This window comes from Oryctolagus cuniculus, chromosome 7 (assembly GCF_051225735.1).
Source record: "Oryctolagus cuniculus isolate XC-2025 breed Fujian yellow rabbit chromosome 7, ASM5122573v1, whole genome shotgun sequence".
Taxonomy (NCBI): Eukaryota; Metazoa; Chordata; class Mammalia; order Lagomorpha; family Leporidae; genus Oryctolagus; species Oryctolagus cuniculus.
The window spans coordinates 5,559,181-5,572,170 of record NC_142873.1 but is presented as its reverse complement, the minus strand read 5'-3'; the positions used below and the strand labels follow the sequence as shown (position 1 = coordinate 5,572,170).

The 12,990-nt window shown below is 39.6% G+C and overlaps 1 protein-coding gene and 1 non-coding gene across 12 annotated transcripts in view; both read left to right on the top strand.

Annotated features, from left to right (window-relative positions):
• The window catches only part of COP1 (COP1 E3 ubiquitin ligase), a 209,809-nt gene that overhangs the window by 184,563 nt on the left and 12,256 nt on the right, over window positions 1–12,990 (top strand). The window lies entirely within an intron of this gene.
• On the top strand, window positions 8,596–8,736 carry LOC127493862 (small Cajal body-specific RNA 3). The gene has a single exon (XR_007924399.1).

Genomic DNA, 12,990 nt, shown 5'->3' with positions numbered 1-12,990 from the left:
CACTGGTCTTACTGATTTAAAAAAAAAAAAAAAAACTAACCATGTAGGTTTTATAGTCTCCCTGAGAATGCAAACACATACCATTTTTAAAAACATTTTCTCAGTAATCCTAGAATGAAGAAAAACCTTTTTTTTTTTTTAAGTAGACTAGTGTGGGGTTGTCTTTTATGCCTTAAATGCATGCTATTACTTATTTCTCTTTTTACTTTTCACACAGTGCTTTCCAGATCATTGTTTTAGAGAGATGGCGAAAATGATTACTTCTCAAGAATAATAACAGGGTTATTTTTAGTTGGAGTTTTTTGTTAGTCTGTTTAAATGATACATTAACTCTAAACTCACCCATCTAGTATTACTAGTGATGGGAACAGGGAACTTTTGTTTTGCTTTTTGGCAATACTATAAATAGTTTGAAGGTCTGTTTTTTCTATTAAATAAAGCCTATCCAATTTTATTTACCTTTAATGCTTAGAAATAGATATTTGCATCAACCTTAATGTAACTAAAGAGTGAGTTGGCTGTGAATAGGTGTGAATAAATGCTTTGGGAGAGATCTTCCCCGCCCCCTTTAGAGCCATGTAAGTGATATATCAATTACTTTTTCAAAATAAGCAAGATATTTGGTTGTTTGCATTAACATCTGCACTTGAATTATGCAGCTCCTTATCAGCATGCTTACCAAGTTATACTGGTGTGTATCAGTCAAAACAAAGCCAAAGAACCACAAGCTTTCTTCTTCACCTGTTGCTTAAGGTGATGCCTGACCGAGCAGAAACTCATCCTCCACATTTAGACCTTCTTAATGCAGTTAGACCCACTGTCTTTTTATCCCTGTGTTACGCTGTCCTCTACTAATAGAAAACTTATAGAAAATAAAGAGCAGAAAAAATTGACCTGGAATTCTACCAGCTGAACAGAACTGCAGTTAACATTTTGTTTGTCTTTCCAGTCATCAGCCAACATTTTGAAAACTAAGTTTACAGTGTAGATATATTTTTGTATCTAGCTTTTTCTAATTGATAAGTAGAGACAGAAAAGAGCAATAGAGACAGAAGTGTGGAGATGTTCCATTCACTGGGTCACTCCCTGAATGCCCAGAGCAGCCTGGACTGGGCCAGGCCAAAGCCAGAAGCTAGGAATTCAGTCCGTGTGCGTGACTGAGACCCGACCCTTTGAGCCATCAGTGCTACCTTCAGGATGGACATAGCAGAAAGCTGAAGTTGGGAACAGCACCAGGGCTCCAGTGCAGGCCCTGCAATGTGCGGTGGCATCCTAACCACCAGCCAAATCCTGTCCTCCTGTCTAGCTTTTTATATCTAACTGTAACATTTCCTCACCTTCCCTCAATACTGGTAGCAAGCACTTAGATTATTAACACTTACCATTTGTTTGTTATTAAACATTTAGACTGCTGGCACCGTGGCGCACTAGGTTAATCCTTCACCTGTGGCGCCGGCATCCCAGATGGGCGCCAGGTTCTAGTCCCGGTTGCTCCTCTTCCAGTCCAGCTCTCTGCTGTGGCCTGGGAAGGCAGTGGAGGATGGCCCAAGTGCTGGGGCCCTGCACCCCATGGGAGACCAGGAGGAAGCACCTGGCTCCTGGCTTCGGATCGACACAGCTCCAGCCGTTGTGGCCATTTGGGGAGTGAACCAACAGAAGGAAGGCCTTCCTCTCTGTCTGTCTCACTGTCTTTAACTCTACCTCTCAAATAAATAAATAAAAATCTAAAAAAAAAAATTTAGACTACCTCTAGTTTTTCCCATAAGTTTTCAGTATCTTTAGGTTTATTATTTTTCCCCTGTTTTCTTGCAGTATTATGTTTGTGATGTAAAATCTGTTAAGAGGCAGAACACACACACACATACACACACAAGCTTGGACCAAAGCACTCAAAATTTTTAGCAGTTGATATCCATCTGTTGCCTTTTTGATTTCCAAAAAAAAAAAAAAGGATAAACTATCAATTTCTCTTTACCCTGCCAGCACTATTGTAGAAGGAGATAAAAAAAAAAAAAAGAAAACCAGTATTCATGTGTGTATATTTATATTTGCACATAGCTTAGGCTTTGGAGTTAGATTAAACCTTGTGAAAATGTTTTGTCTTCTCTGAGTCTGTTTTCTCATTTCTGAAGTACAGTTTGCTATTTAAATGCTTCAAAGAGTTGTTGGGAAATTAATGAAATTATGTACATAAAACACATATGCAGTATAAATTTTTAATAGATGGCAGCTACTGCTAATGACAAATTAATTCATGAAACTTTGAAAGTTGGCATTTTAGTATGTCTCCTGTCCTCATAACTCCGTTACCCTTTTCAGGCCAGAAGGAACGGCATATGCAAAGGCTTAAGGATATGAAAAGTGCAGTGTGTTTGGAGGCTGCTAGAATGTTACTAGACTGGTGAGACATGAAGCTGGAAATAGATTAGAGAGAGAGATTGTTACTCCTTCTAGAACATGCTAAAACCTCGAACCTCATTTGTGTAATTCTGAAGAACTTCAGGCAGAAAATTGACATGAATTTTTGATTTATGATTATTAAATCTTAAAAAACAAAGTTAGTGCTACCAGAAGTGCATAAGATTGACTACAGTGAAGAAGACTGCTTGTAGTTTTACTTTGGTCCAAGACTTTGAGAGACGGTTAAGTTTAAATGGACAGGATCTGCTCTCTCAGAGGAATGATGATGATACTAGGTTGATGGCAATTCATTAGTTTTTAGGTAAGTCACTTAACATGTCTGAATCTCATTTCTCTCCTCTTTTTTTTTTTAATTTTTGACAGGTAGAGTTATAGACAAAATGACAGAGAGAAAGGTCTTCCTTCTGTTGGTTCACTCCCCAAATGGCCGCTACAGCCGGCGCTGCACCAGCCCGAAGCCAGGAGCCAGGTGCTTCCTCCTGGTCTCCCATGCAGGTGCAGGGGCCCAGCACTTGGGCCATCCTCCACTGCACTCCCGGGCCACAGCAGAGAGCTGGACTGGAAGAGGAGCAACCAGGACTAGAACCCAGCCTCTCTGGCTGTTTTTAGAAATTGTTTTTAGCAAATTTTCACGCCCCCTAAGGATTATGGCTCTACTCCAAGAATATTTTACAAATAACATTGGTGATATAAAGACCCTGAATTCATTTGTAAAATATCTCACTGAAATGTGTTTTAAATCTCTTTTGTTCCCGTGCCCTTTGCTACCTCATTCTGAATATAATGTTTCTATTGTTGTAAGCACTGTATTATTTTTTGCAATCACTTTGACATCTTTATACCATCAACTGTCAGCAAGTGTTCAGGTGGACTTTTTTTAAAAAGGAAAAAATTTAAGATTTGTTTTTTTGAAAGAGTTACAGAGAGAGGAAGAGGCTCACATAGAAGGAGAGAGAGAAATCTTCCATCTACTGGTTCACTCCCCAAATGGCCACAATGGCCGGGGCTAGGCCAGACTTAAGCCAAGAGTCAGGAACTTCCTCTGGATCTCCTACACCAGTGCAGGGGCCCAACCACTTGGCCAATCTGCTGCTGCTTTCCCAGGCACATAAGTAGGGAGCTGGATCAGAAGTAGAGCAGTTGGGTCTCAAACCGGCACCCATATGGGATGCTGGCATCGAGGGAGCAGCTTAACCCACTGCAAAATGGTGTTGGCCCCCAGATAGACTTTTCCTGCCACAGGTTAATAAATTATTGAGTTTATATTGCATCTTAATAACACCTGCTTCTGTCTTGTTCCTCTAATGAAGAGTTTCTGTTCTGATGACCGCTAACATTTTAAAAGGGTTATGTGGAATAGGAGAATAATAGACCAATGAATTTTCTTTTCCCTTCCTGACACTGCTCTGAAGTTATGATTGGATAACTTATTCTGCTTGTAAAATGAGAGCATCAGTCAGAGGAGTTCACATTTCTGAACTATGTAGTTGTTTGTAGTCGGCAAGTATTTGCATGAGTTACCAGCTTCTCATTTATCTGTTAAATAATGACATACTAAAATGAACGTGATAATTCTGACATTTCAGTACTGAGTTAGTTAATATAATTGACCATTCTAGAACCAAACCATTTTTCAAAGCTATGTCCTTATTAAATCAAGTGTGGGCATTCAGTTAGCAATTGCCTCATTTGATTACTCTCTCTGGCCCTTGGGGCTCTTCAGTTTCTGTAGTAAAAAATAAAAACTCAGTAAAATTCTATGTATGATTAGTGGAGCACCTATCACATAAGGATCTTCAGGGTATTTTTTTGACCCACTAAAATCAAATGAAAAAGTTTGTAATGTTTGAGTACTTGTCTAGAAAGAGAGGTTAGGAAAATGAATTCAGCATCAATGATCAGGGAGTGGGTATTTGACACAGCGTTTAAAATACCAGTTGGGACGCCCCATCCCGTATTGGTGGGTTCAAGATCCTGGTTCTGCTTCCAATTCCAGCTTTCTGCTGATATGCACCCTGGGAGGCAGCAGGTGATGGTTCACACATACTACCGAACATGGGAGACTTGGGTTGAATTCTGGGCTCCTGACTTTGGACTGTCCTAACCACAACTGTTGTGGGTATTTGGGGAGTGATTCTGACTTGTTTCTAACTAATTCAATTTTTGTGTTGCTCATCAAATTTCTCTACTGCCTTAAGAGTAAATAGACATTTTATTTCTTACAGTATTTTAAGGATGATTGCCTTTTTAAAAATTTGTATAAAATATATCAGAAAAAAATAAAAACCTTTTTCAGAGTTCATATCTTCCTACCCATTGCTTATGTTGCTAATTGTCTAGCCTCCTTCACGCTGTCACTTCCCAATAGTGCCATCTCCACTGCTCCCATCCCCATTTACATTCAGCCTAGTGAAAAAACTAATCTCAATTTTAGTTCTCAATTTATAGTAGCAATAAAATCATCTATTTGAAATTTGATTTTTAATAAAGATAGCAATACAAATTTAGCCAAGGGCAAGAATTTTTAAAGTGTGGAAAAAATATTTGGGCTTTCTAGAAATTGTGTTGTCACATGATCTTAACCATTAAGGGGCCAGCGCCGTGGCTCACTTGGTTAATCCTCCGCCTGCATCTGGCATCCCATATGGGCACCAGGTTCTAGTCCCGGCTGCTCCTCTTCCAGTCAAGCTCTATGCTGTGGCCCAGGGAGGGCAGTGGAGGATGGCCCAAGTTCTTGGGCCCCTGTACCCACATGGGAGACCAGGAAGAAGCTCCTGGCTTCAGATCGGTGTAGTTCCGGCTGTAGCGGCCATTTGGGGGATGAAGGAAGATCTTTCTCTCTGTCTCTCTCTCTCACTGTCTAACTCTATCTATCAAATGATAAAATTTATTTTTTTATTTTCTTTTTATTTTTTGACAGGCAGAGTGGACAGTGAGAGAAAGACAGACAGAGAGGAAGGTCTTCCTTTTGCCTTTGGTTCACCCTCCAATGGCCGCCACGGCCGGCGCGCTGCGGCCGGCATTGCGCTGATCTGAAGCCAGGAGCCAGGTGCTTCTCCTGGTCTCCCATGAGGTGCAGGGCCCAAGCACTTGGGCCATCCTCCACTGCACTCCCGGGCCATAGCAGAGAGCTGGCCTGGAAGAGGGGCAACCGGGACAGAATCCGGCACCCCGATCGGGACTAGAACCCGGTGTGCCGGCGCTGCAAGGCGGAGGATTAGCCTATTGAGCCACGGTGCCAGCCGATAAAATAAAATTAAAAAAAAAAAAAAAACCTTTCACATTATTTATTCTCATAGTAAATATTTCTCCAATAATTCATCTGACTTCTTAAATATACTTAACATGTATGAAGCCACATTTATGCCAATTTGGCATTCTTATGAACCAGAGGAATCATTATAGAAATAAATTCAAATAATATTGGCTATTACAGTAACTTACTATGGCATGGAAAATGTTGGATTAATTTTTTTAATTTATTAAGCATATTCTGAAGCATTTCATAAATTTTAGGCCAATTTTAGTTAAGTACAAAGTTTTAAAGTCTAGAGTCTTAGAAATGTAAAATCAGGTTGCTATATATCCAAGCACAATCCAGGTCTTGCTTTACTTTTAATATATCTTGCTTCTACCCTGATTTCTAAACCTACTGTTCTGCCACCTAACACTAGTTCAAGTTCTGCCATCCCCTGCCACTGCTTCTTAATAATTCTGAGTTCATGTATCATATGTTTAGAGTCTCCCAGTGATGTCCAATGGTTACTAGAAAACCTAAGCTGCTTTATGTGACTTCTAACAACCTCTGTCAGGCCCCACCTCCCTTCTGCATCCTGGAGTGGATAGCACTTAGTTGTTTAGAGGCTGTAATCAGTTACTTCTTGGCTACATGCTGAGAAGGAGAATAGATTTCTTTTTTTTTTTTTTTTTTGAAGATTTATTAATATATTTGAAAGTCAGAGTTACACAGAGAGAGGAGAGGCAGAGAGAGAGACAGAGAGAGAGATCTTCATCTGATGGCCACAACGGCTATAGCTGTGCCGATCCAGAGCCAGGAGCTTCTTCTGGGTCTCCCATGTGGGTGCAGGGGCCCAAGGACTTGGGCCATCTTCTACTGTTTCCCAGGCCATAGCAGAGAACTGGATTGGAAGTGGAGCAGCCGGGTCAAACCGGCGCCCAGATGGGATGTCAGCACTTCAGACCAGGGCATTAACCTGCTGAGCCACAGCGTTGGCCCTGTAGAATAAATTTCTTTTTCTTCACTCCCTCCATTCTTCCTTTTGTCCTTCCTGCCTCCCCCCCCCCCTCCTCTTTTAGTGTATATTTTTATTTAGAAAGGCAGAGTGACAGAGATCTTCCAACTACTGATTCACTCCCCAAATGCTGACAACAGCCAGGACTGGATCAGGCCAAAGCCAAGAGCCTGGAACTCCATCCGGATCTCATGGCTGGCAGGGATGCCTCCCAGGCACATTATCAGGAAGCTAAATCAGAAATAGAGTAGCCAGAACTGTATGTAATAGAAGTTTTAGATGACACAGGACCCTTCAGAAATAAACACCCAAAGAAAATAAAGACACATGCATGTATTTTTATGCTAAGGTTTGATGAAGAAATGAATAGTCATGGAGAAATATGATAGAAAGACAAAAGGGTATGAACTACTGGTATTGAACTGTGGGGAACTTAACAAGGCCTGTTTGTTCAGATACTTTTCATTGTCCATGTGTCTCTAGAGATAAGGACATTCTATTCTTCTAGTATAATGCGGGGACCTCTGGAATTAAGATCTGATGGCCTGCTTCCGAGGAATGTTGAATTGTTTGGCCTGCTTTAGGGGAGAAGGGCAGAAGAAGGCGCAAGAGACCCTACTGCTACAGTTGTTTTATTAAATGCCAGGGTGCCATGTTTGGGGTAGTCTATCTTTTTTTTTTACAGATATACTTTTTTTACATTTTTTTGGATTTGACATGATGTTTATTATGAGAAGAGCCATTGGTAAATTTGATTCTAGTGAGATAAATAATATATGAAAAATCAGTCTTACAGAGTCAAATAGAAGAGACAGCACATGAGGATAGATTTATTTCCATAAACAACAGGTAAAGGCAGAATACTCAGGAATTCCAAAGAGAAACAGTTGGAATATTTAAGAATATTAATAATATAAAAGGACAAATGCTAAGAAAAAACAATTTACAAACCATATAAATTGTAATTTAGAGTTGAAAAATTTAGAATTGTAAATCAAAGTTCTCCTGTGCAGCAGAACTGACATATTTTAATAGGAAGTACATGTGTGTTTGTATAGATATATAATACATGTGTAAACATACATGCATATTTTGTATATTTTTTCATATTACGCATTTTTGTGAAGTTTATGAAGACCCTTCACATGCATGGATTTGATACATTTTCTGTGAGGTAGTATATCTTGAACACCATCAGATGGTCTACTGTGTTTCTTGGAATCTAGATTACATTCTGTGAAGTACATAAGATTATCTGCTTTATCGTTGTGGAAATTAAGTCTCTCAAAGAACTAAGCTGTATTGTGGCAGAACCAAGAGCAAATGCTGATCTCCATGTCTGAAGTTTTTTCCTTTTTTTTCCTACTGTGATATATGATATGGCTAACATAGTACAAAACTCTGTAAATACCTTTCTGAGTAATTTGGAGGAAATTTGCAAGTAGTGCCCTTAGACAATGTACAGTTCTGTGGTCAGAAACTCTTCTCAATGTTCATGAAAAATCCAGAGTTCTTTTTTCATGTCATTGTGAGTACATTATTCCCAAGTTTTATTCGGGTTGTCATCCAGGAACCAGGGTTATACTAACATAACAGTGAAGTTGAAGGTGTGTGGAGATATCTGAGTGCTTTGTCAAGGAAAATCAAGTTCAGGAGGACACTTGGTGAGAAATGAGAAGGCTGTTTTCTAAAACTCAGTCCCCGTTCCCTTCTTCATGTTCTTTACACTGATTAGAGATCACTAGTTTTGTATGCAAAGTGTGCCTCTTTAATATTCTTCTTCTATTATCTGAATCTGGAGTTTTTAATTTAGCTTATTTGAATGCATTAAAATGAATCTAAATGAGAATTTGATGCAGTTAGGAAATTAGAGAAACAAGACTCGGTAGCAAAAGACTTCTTAATAATAAAGCTCACCAAAAATGGAAGCTGCAGGAACCAACCATGTGGACAAAAGAGAAAAATCCCTTTGTCTGCAGCAGGCAGCGATCCTACATAAACATGGAGGTCTCTGTCGGACTTAGGACAGCTGGCTAAGTCTGATCGTTCCCCTCCATACAGCTTTGACATCCAATCACTCTAAATGCTGCTCTCCTTACCATTTTTTTTTTTTTCTTTCAAAATCTCTACTAGTGGCCGGCGCCACGGCTCACTAGGGTAATCCTTCACCTGCGGCGCCAGGACCCCGGGTTCTAGTCCCAGTTGGGGCGCCAGATTCTGTCCCGGTTACTCCTTTTCCAGTCCAGCTCTCTGCTGGCCTGGGAATGCAATGGAGGATGGCCCAAACGCTTGGGCCCCTGCACCCGCATGGGAGACCAGGAGGAAGCACCTGGCTCCTGGCTTCGGATCGGCCCAGCACGCTGACTGTAGCAGCCATTTTGGGGGTAAATCAACGGAAAAGGAAGACCTTTCTCTCTGTCTCTCTCTCTCACTGTCTAACTCTGCCTGTCCAAAAAAAAAAAAACAAAAAACAAAAAAAAAAAAAAAAAAAACCTCTACTAGTTAAGGGTACTAGATTACTTAAAAAGACTGCTAGGTAAATGCTTCTATCCATCTATGCTGTTTTTTGAGGTACCTTATGGTTTTTGAAAATAAGTTTCATTCTTTGCTTGTTTAAGAAACAGGAAGTAGAACTGAAGCATAAATATAATTTTTAAGAGGCTGCAGGGTTATCAGTAAAGCTAAATCAATATACAGATATGAAGCAGATAGCATCCATAAAGTTTGTTTGTTTAAGAGTTGGTTTCATTTTAAGAAAGTGATTTTTCCAAAACATGGTTTATGTAGTCTTTCAAGTCTATAACCAAAAATCAGAAATTTGCATTTTGGGGAAAATCTGGCTATTAAATATATTCTTTTTAGTACTACATTTGAAATCTTGATTTTTCAAGGTGTGTGTTCTGCCATAAGTTGAAAGATAGGAGTAGACCAGACCTGAGAGCAGCAGTGTGTCCTGTTGTGTGTCCAGTAGTGTGTGTGTTGTGTATCCAGCAGTGTGTCTGTTGACCTGGTGTGTGAGAAACACACCAGGGTATACTATAAGCAAGCCACAACTGGGTTTAGCTGTAAACAGTTCTGTGAGGATTCCTGTTTGCTGTTCTGAAGTCTCTGTTTTTTACACTGGGCATTCTCTTCATCGTGCAGCTGTTGAGTGAGTAGCCTTATTTTTCTAGGCCCCCTTAATCTACTCTGTTCATCATTTAATGAGTCATTTGAAGATTTTCTACTCTGGGTATTTATTTTTTCTAAAGATTTGGGTTTTTTTGTTTGTTTGTTTATTTGAAAGAGCAACAGAAAGGGAGAGAGATTGAGATATCTTCCATCCCCTGGTTTGTTCCCCAAATGGCTGTTAACAACTACTACCCAAATGACCATAACAACCAGGACTAGACCAGACCAAAACCAGGAACCAGGAAATTAATCTTGTCTCTCACGTGGGACTGCAGTACTTGAGCTGTCATTCGCGGTCCTCCAGAATGCGTCAGGGAGCCAGGACTCAAACCACTGCTCCACTGGGGATGCAGACATCCCAAGTGGAAGCGTAACCCGCGATGCCATAACACCCACCTGTGCTCCTGTATTCTGAGTCTACTTGCTGCCATGTGCTTCAGTTTCTTACACGTAACCAAATGTGCATATCCTCACTCTCCATCTAGATTATATATGTCCCCTAAAGCTGTCTCTTCCACAGACTCCTCTAAAATTTAACGGATCACAGTTGGCCTGTACTGAAGGCAGATCTATAACAACTCAGAGTTAATAATTTTAATCAGTAGACTTATTGACTATAAAGACAAGTGATTATTTTGCACACTGTACCAGTACCATTAATTACAGTCTGCTTTGCCTTTGCCATTTCAGGTTTTGCAGCAGCTTATACTTGATCTCCACAATATAAACTTTAAATCCTGTTATGATAGAAGATGAACATTTACTGTATTTATACTGTTATTCTTAAAGATAGATTAGACCTATATTAGACATTCATGGCCAGCAAAATCAGGATCAGATGTACAGTGGTATAGATTTTTATAATAGGTTAGTACCAATGCCAGTTTATAAAATTATTTAACATCCACTTTGAGCATAACTTGTGTTATATGTACTCTAAAAATGAATACAAGTACCTTTGAACCTCCAACAAAAAAGATTACAGTCTTAACAGAAAAGTGGGAGACTTAGAAGGAAATGTAACAGGATCTAATGATTCTGATGGAGGCGAATGCTTAGTGCAGATGGATCTTCTTCCCTTTCCTTCTTCGGGGTGTGTGTTTGTCATTCTGTCTGTGTAAAATGACAGACGTGATTGTTGACTATTCTAAAGTGTGTGTGTGTGAGTTTTTTAAATACTGTTAGCCTTTCAGAATGGTAAAATGGTTGGCATTGTGGCCCAGCAATTAAGACAGCTGTTGAGACTCTCACGTACCAAATCAGAGAGCCTGGTTTGAGTCCCCACTAAGCTGCTGACTCCACTTCCTGTGGATGCACACCTTGGAAGGCAGCAGGTGCCTGTCTGAGTGTTTGGGTCCCTGCCACCCCTGTGGGCCCATGGCTTCAGCCTGGCAGCCTGGCTGTTACGGACATTTGAGGAGTGAACCAGTGGTTCTAAGATCGATCTCTCTCTTGCACATGCATTCTCTCTCCCTCTCTCCCTCTCTCCCTCTCTCCCTCTCTCCCTCTCTCCCTCTCTCTCTCTCTCCCTCTCTCCCTCATGCTACTCTCCCTGCTCCCCATTGTGCCCTTTAAATAATAATAAATTAGTTGATTAATTGATTTAAAGATTTTAAGGCAAAATGGTAAAACATCTTAGAAGTTCTACAAGAAGCTATACTTACTAGACAAATCTGTATAGGTATATAAAGATCATTTCCCTAGAGAGGGGAAAAGAATCCTGATTTTCATATTTATTTGGTAGATACAGATTCTGATGATAAAATTTAGTTAATGGGCTTGTATTTTTCTGTTTATATTCATGATCACATTAAGGCCTTTGGCCATGAGATAAACTTTGAATTTCATATGCACTTATGTCTTCTGTCCAGTTAATTCCTACTCTTTCTTAAGTCTGTCCATTCAATATAGGGAACATCCAGCATATGGAGTGGCATGAGTTTGCCATGAAAGATCCAGCCACATTAGCTTAGAATGATTGTAAAAAGTTCTCAATGTGAAATGTTTCCCTTGTTCATTCAGAAAAATCTTAATTATACAGGTTAAATGTTTTGAAATTGAAAATGTAAGAGCAGTATTTGAATCCCAAAAAGGATGAAGTATAATAAAGATAACATATTTTATTAAAGCAAGGATTCATTATTAGTCAGAATTAAGACTATACCATTCTATTCATAGTCATCTTTACAAGAGACCCAGTATATCCTAAGCAAGGTACCTGTGTAAGAAAAGAGGGGACCTGGTTTAACTATATGATCTGGAAATCATTCCTTTGTGATTGCAGCTCCAGTCTCCTGAGTCTTAACCTGGCATGAGGGTTGGTATTGGCCTGGCCAAGTTCCATTTGTTAACTCTGAAACACCTTGATCCTGTGGCCAAACCCTTTCCTCCAGTGACAGCACTCGAAATCGTTATATATAAGTAGAACTATTAAAGACCAAATTCCATATAACAAGACTTCTAGAAACCTATGTTAATGAGGTTTAAAATGTGAGATCGATATATATGAAAGCTAAGACTCTCTCTTTTCTTTTAAGATTATTTCTTTATTTGAGAGGCAGAGATACAGAGAAGGGGAGAAACAGAGAGGTCTTCCATCCTCGGGTTCACTCCTCAAATGGCCACAGGGATCTTTCTCTCTGTGTGCCTCTGTTTTTCCATAGGACTTTGTGCTTCTCAAATAAGTAAATTTAAGAAGGGGGGGGAAATGGAACAGGACTTCTTATTGATAGATTGTGGTTTTGTATTCACTCTTTCTTAAAAATACTTACATATTGTATCAAGTCAATGATGAAAAACCACACACTGAAAGAAGGGTCAACAGAAAGAAACAAGGTACAGATGGGAATTATGCATAAGCCTCTGAAGATCATCCTGAAGCCTGTATTTGAATATCTCCATATGGGCTCTCACACTCTGCACATGTGTGATAAAGATTCTTGTCTATATTAAGGTAAATAAACACTGGTCAAATAGAAAGACTCTCCTGAGGAATGAAACCCAGACAACAGTGAAATGCATTTGACTCTGAGATCCAAAAGTAGTAGAAACTTGATTTTAAAAAAGAAGAAGAAGAGGGTATATAAAGTGATTGTAGTAAGAGAATTATTCTACTTGTCAGGAAATTGACTGTGGCCCAGTAGGA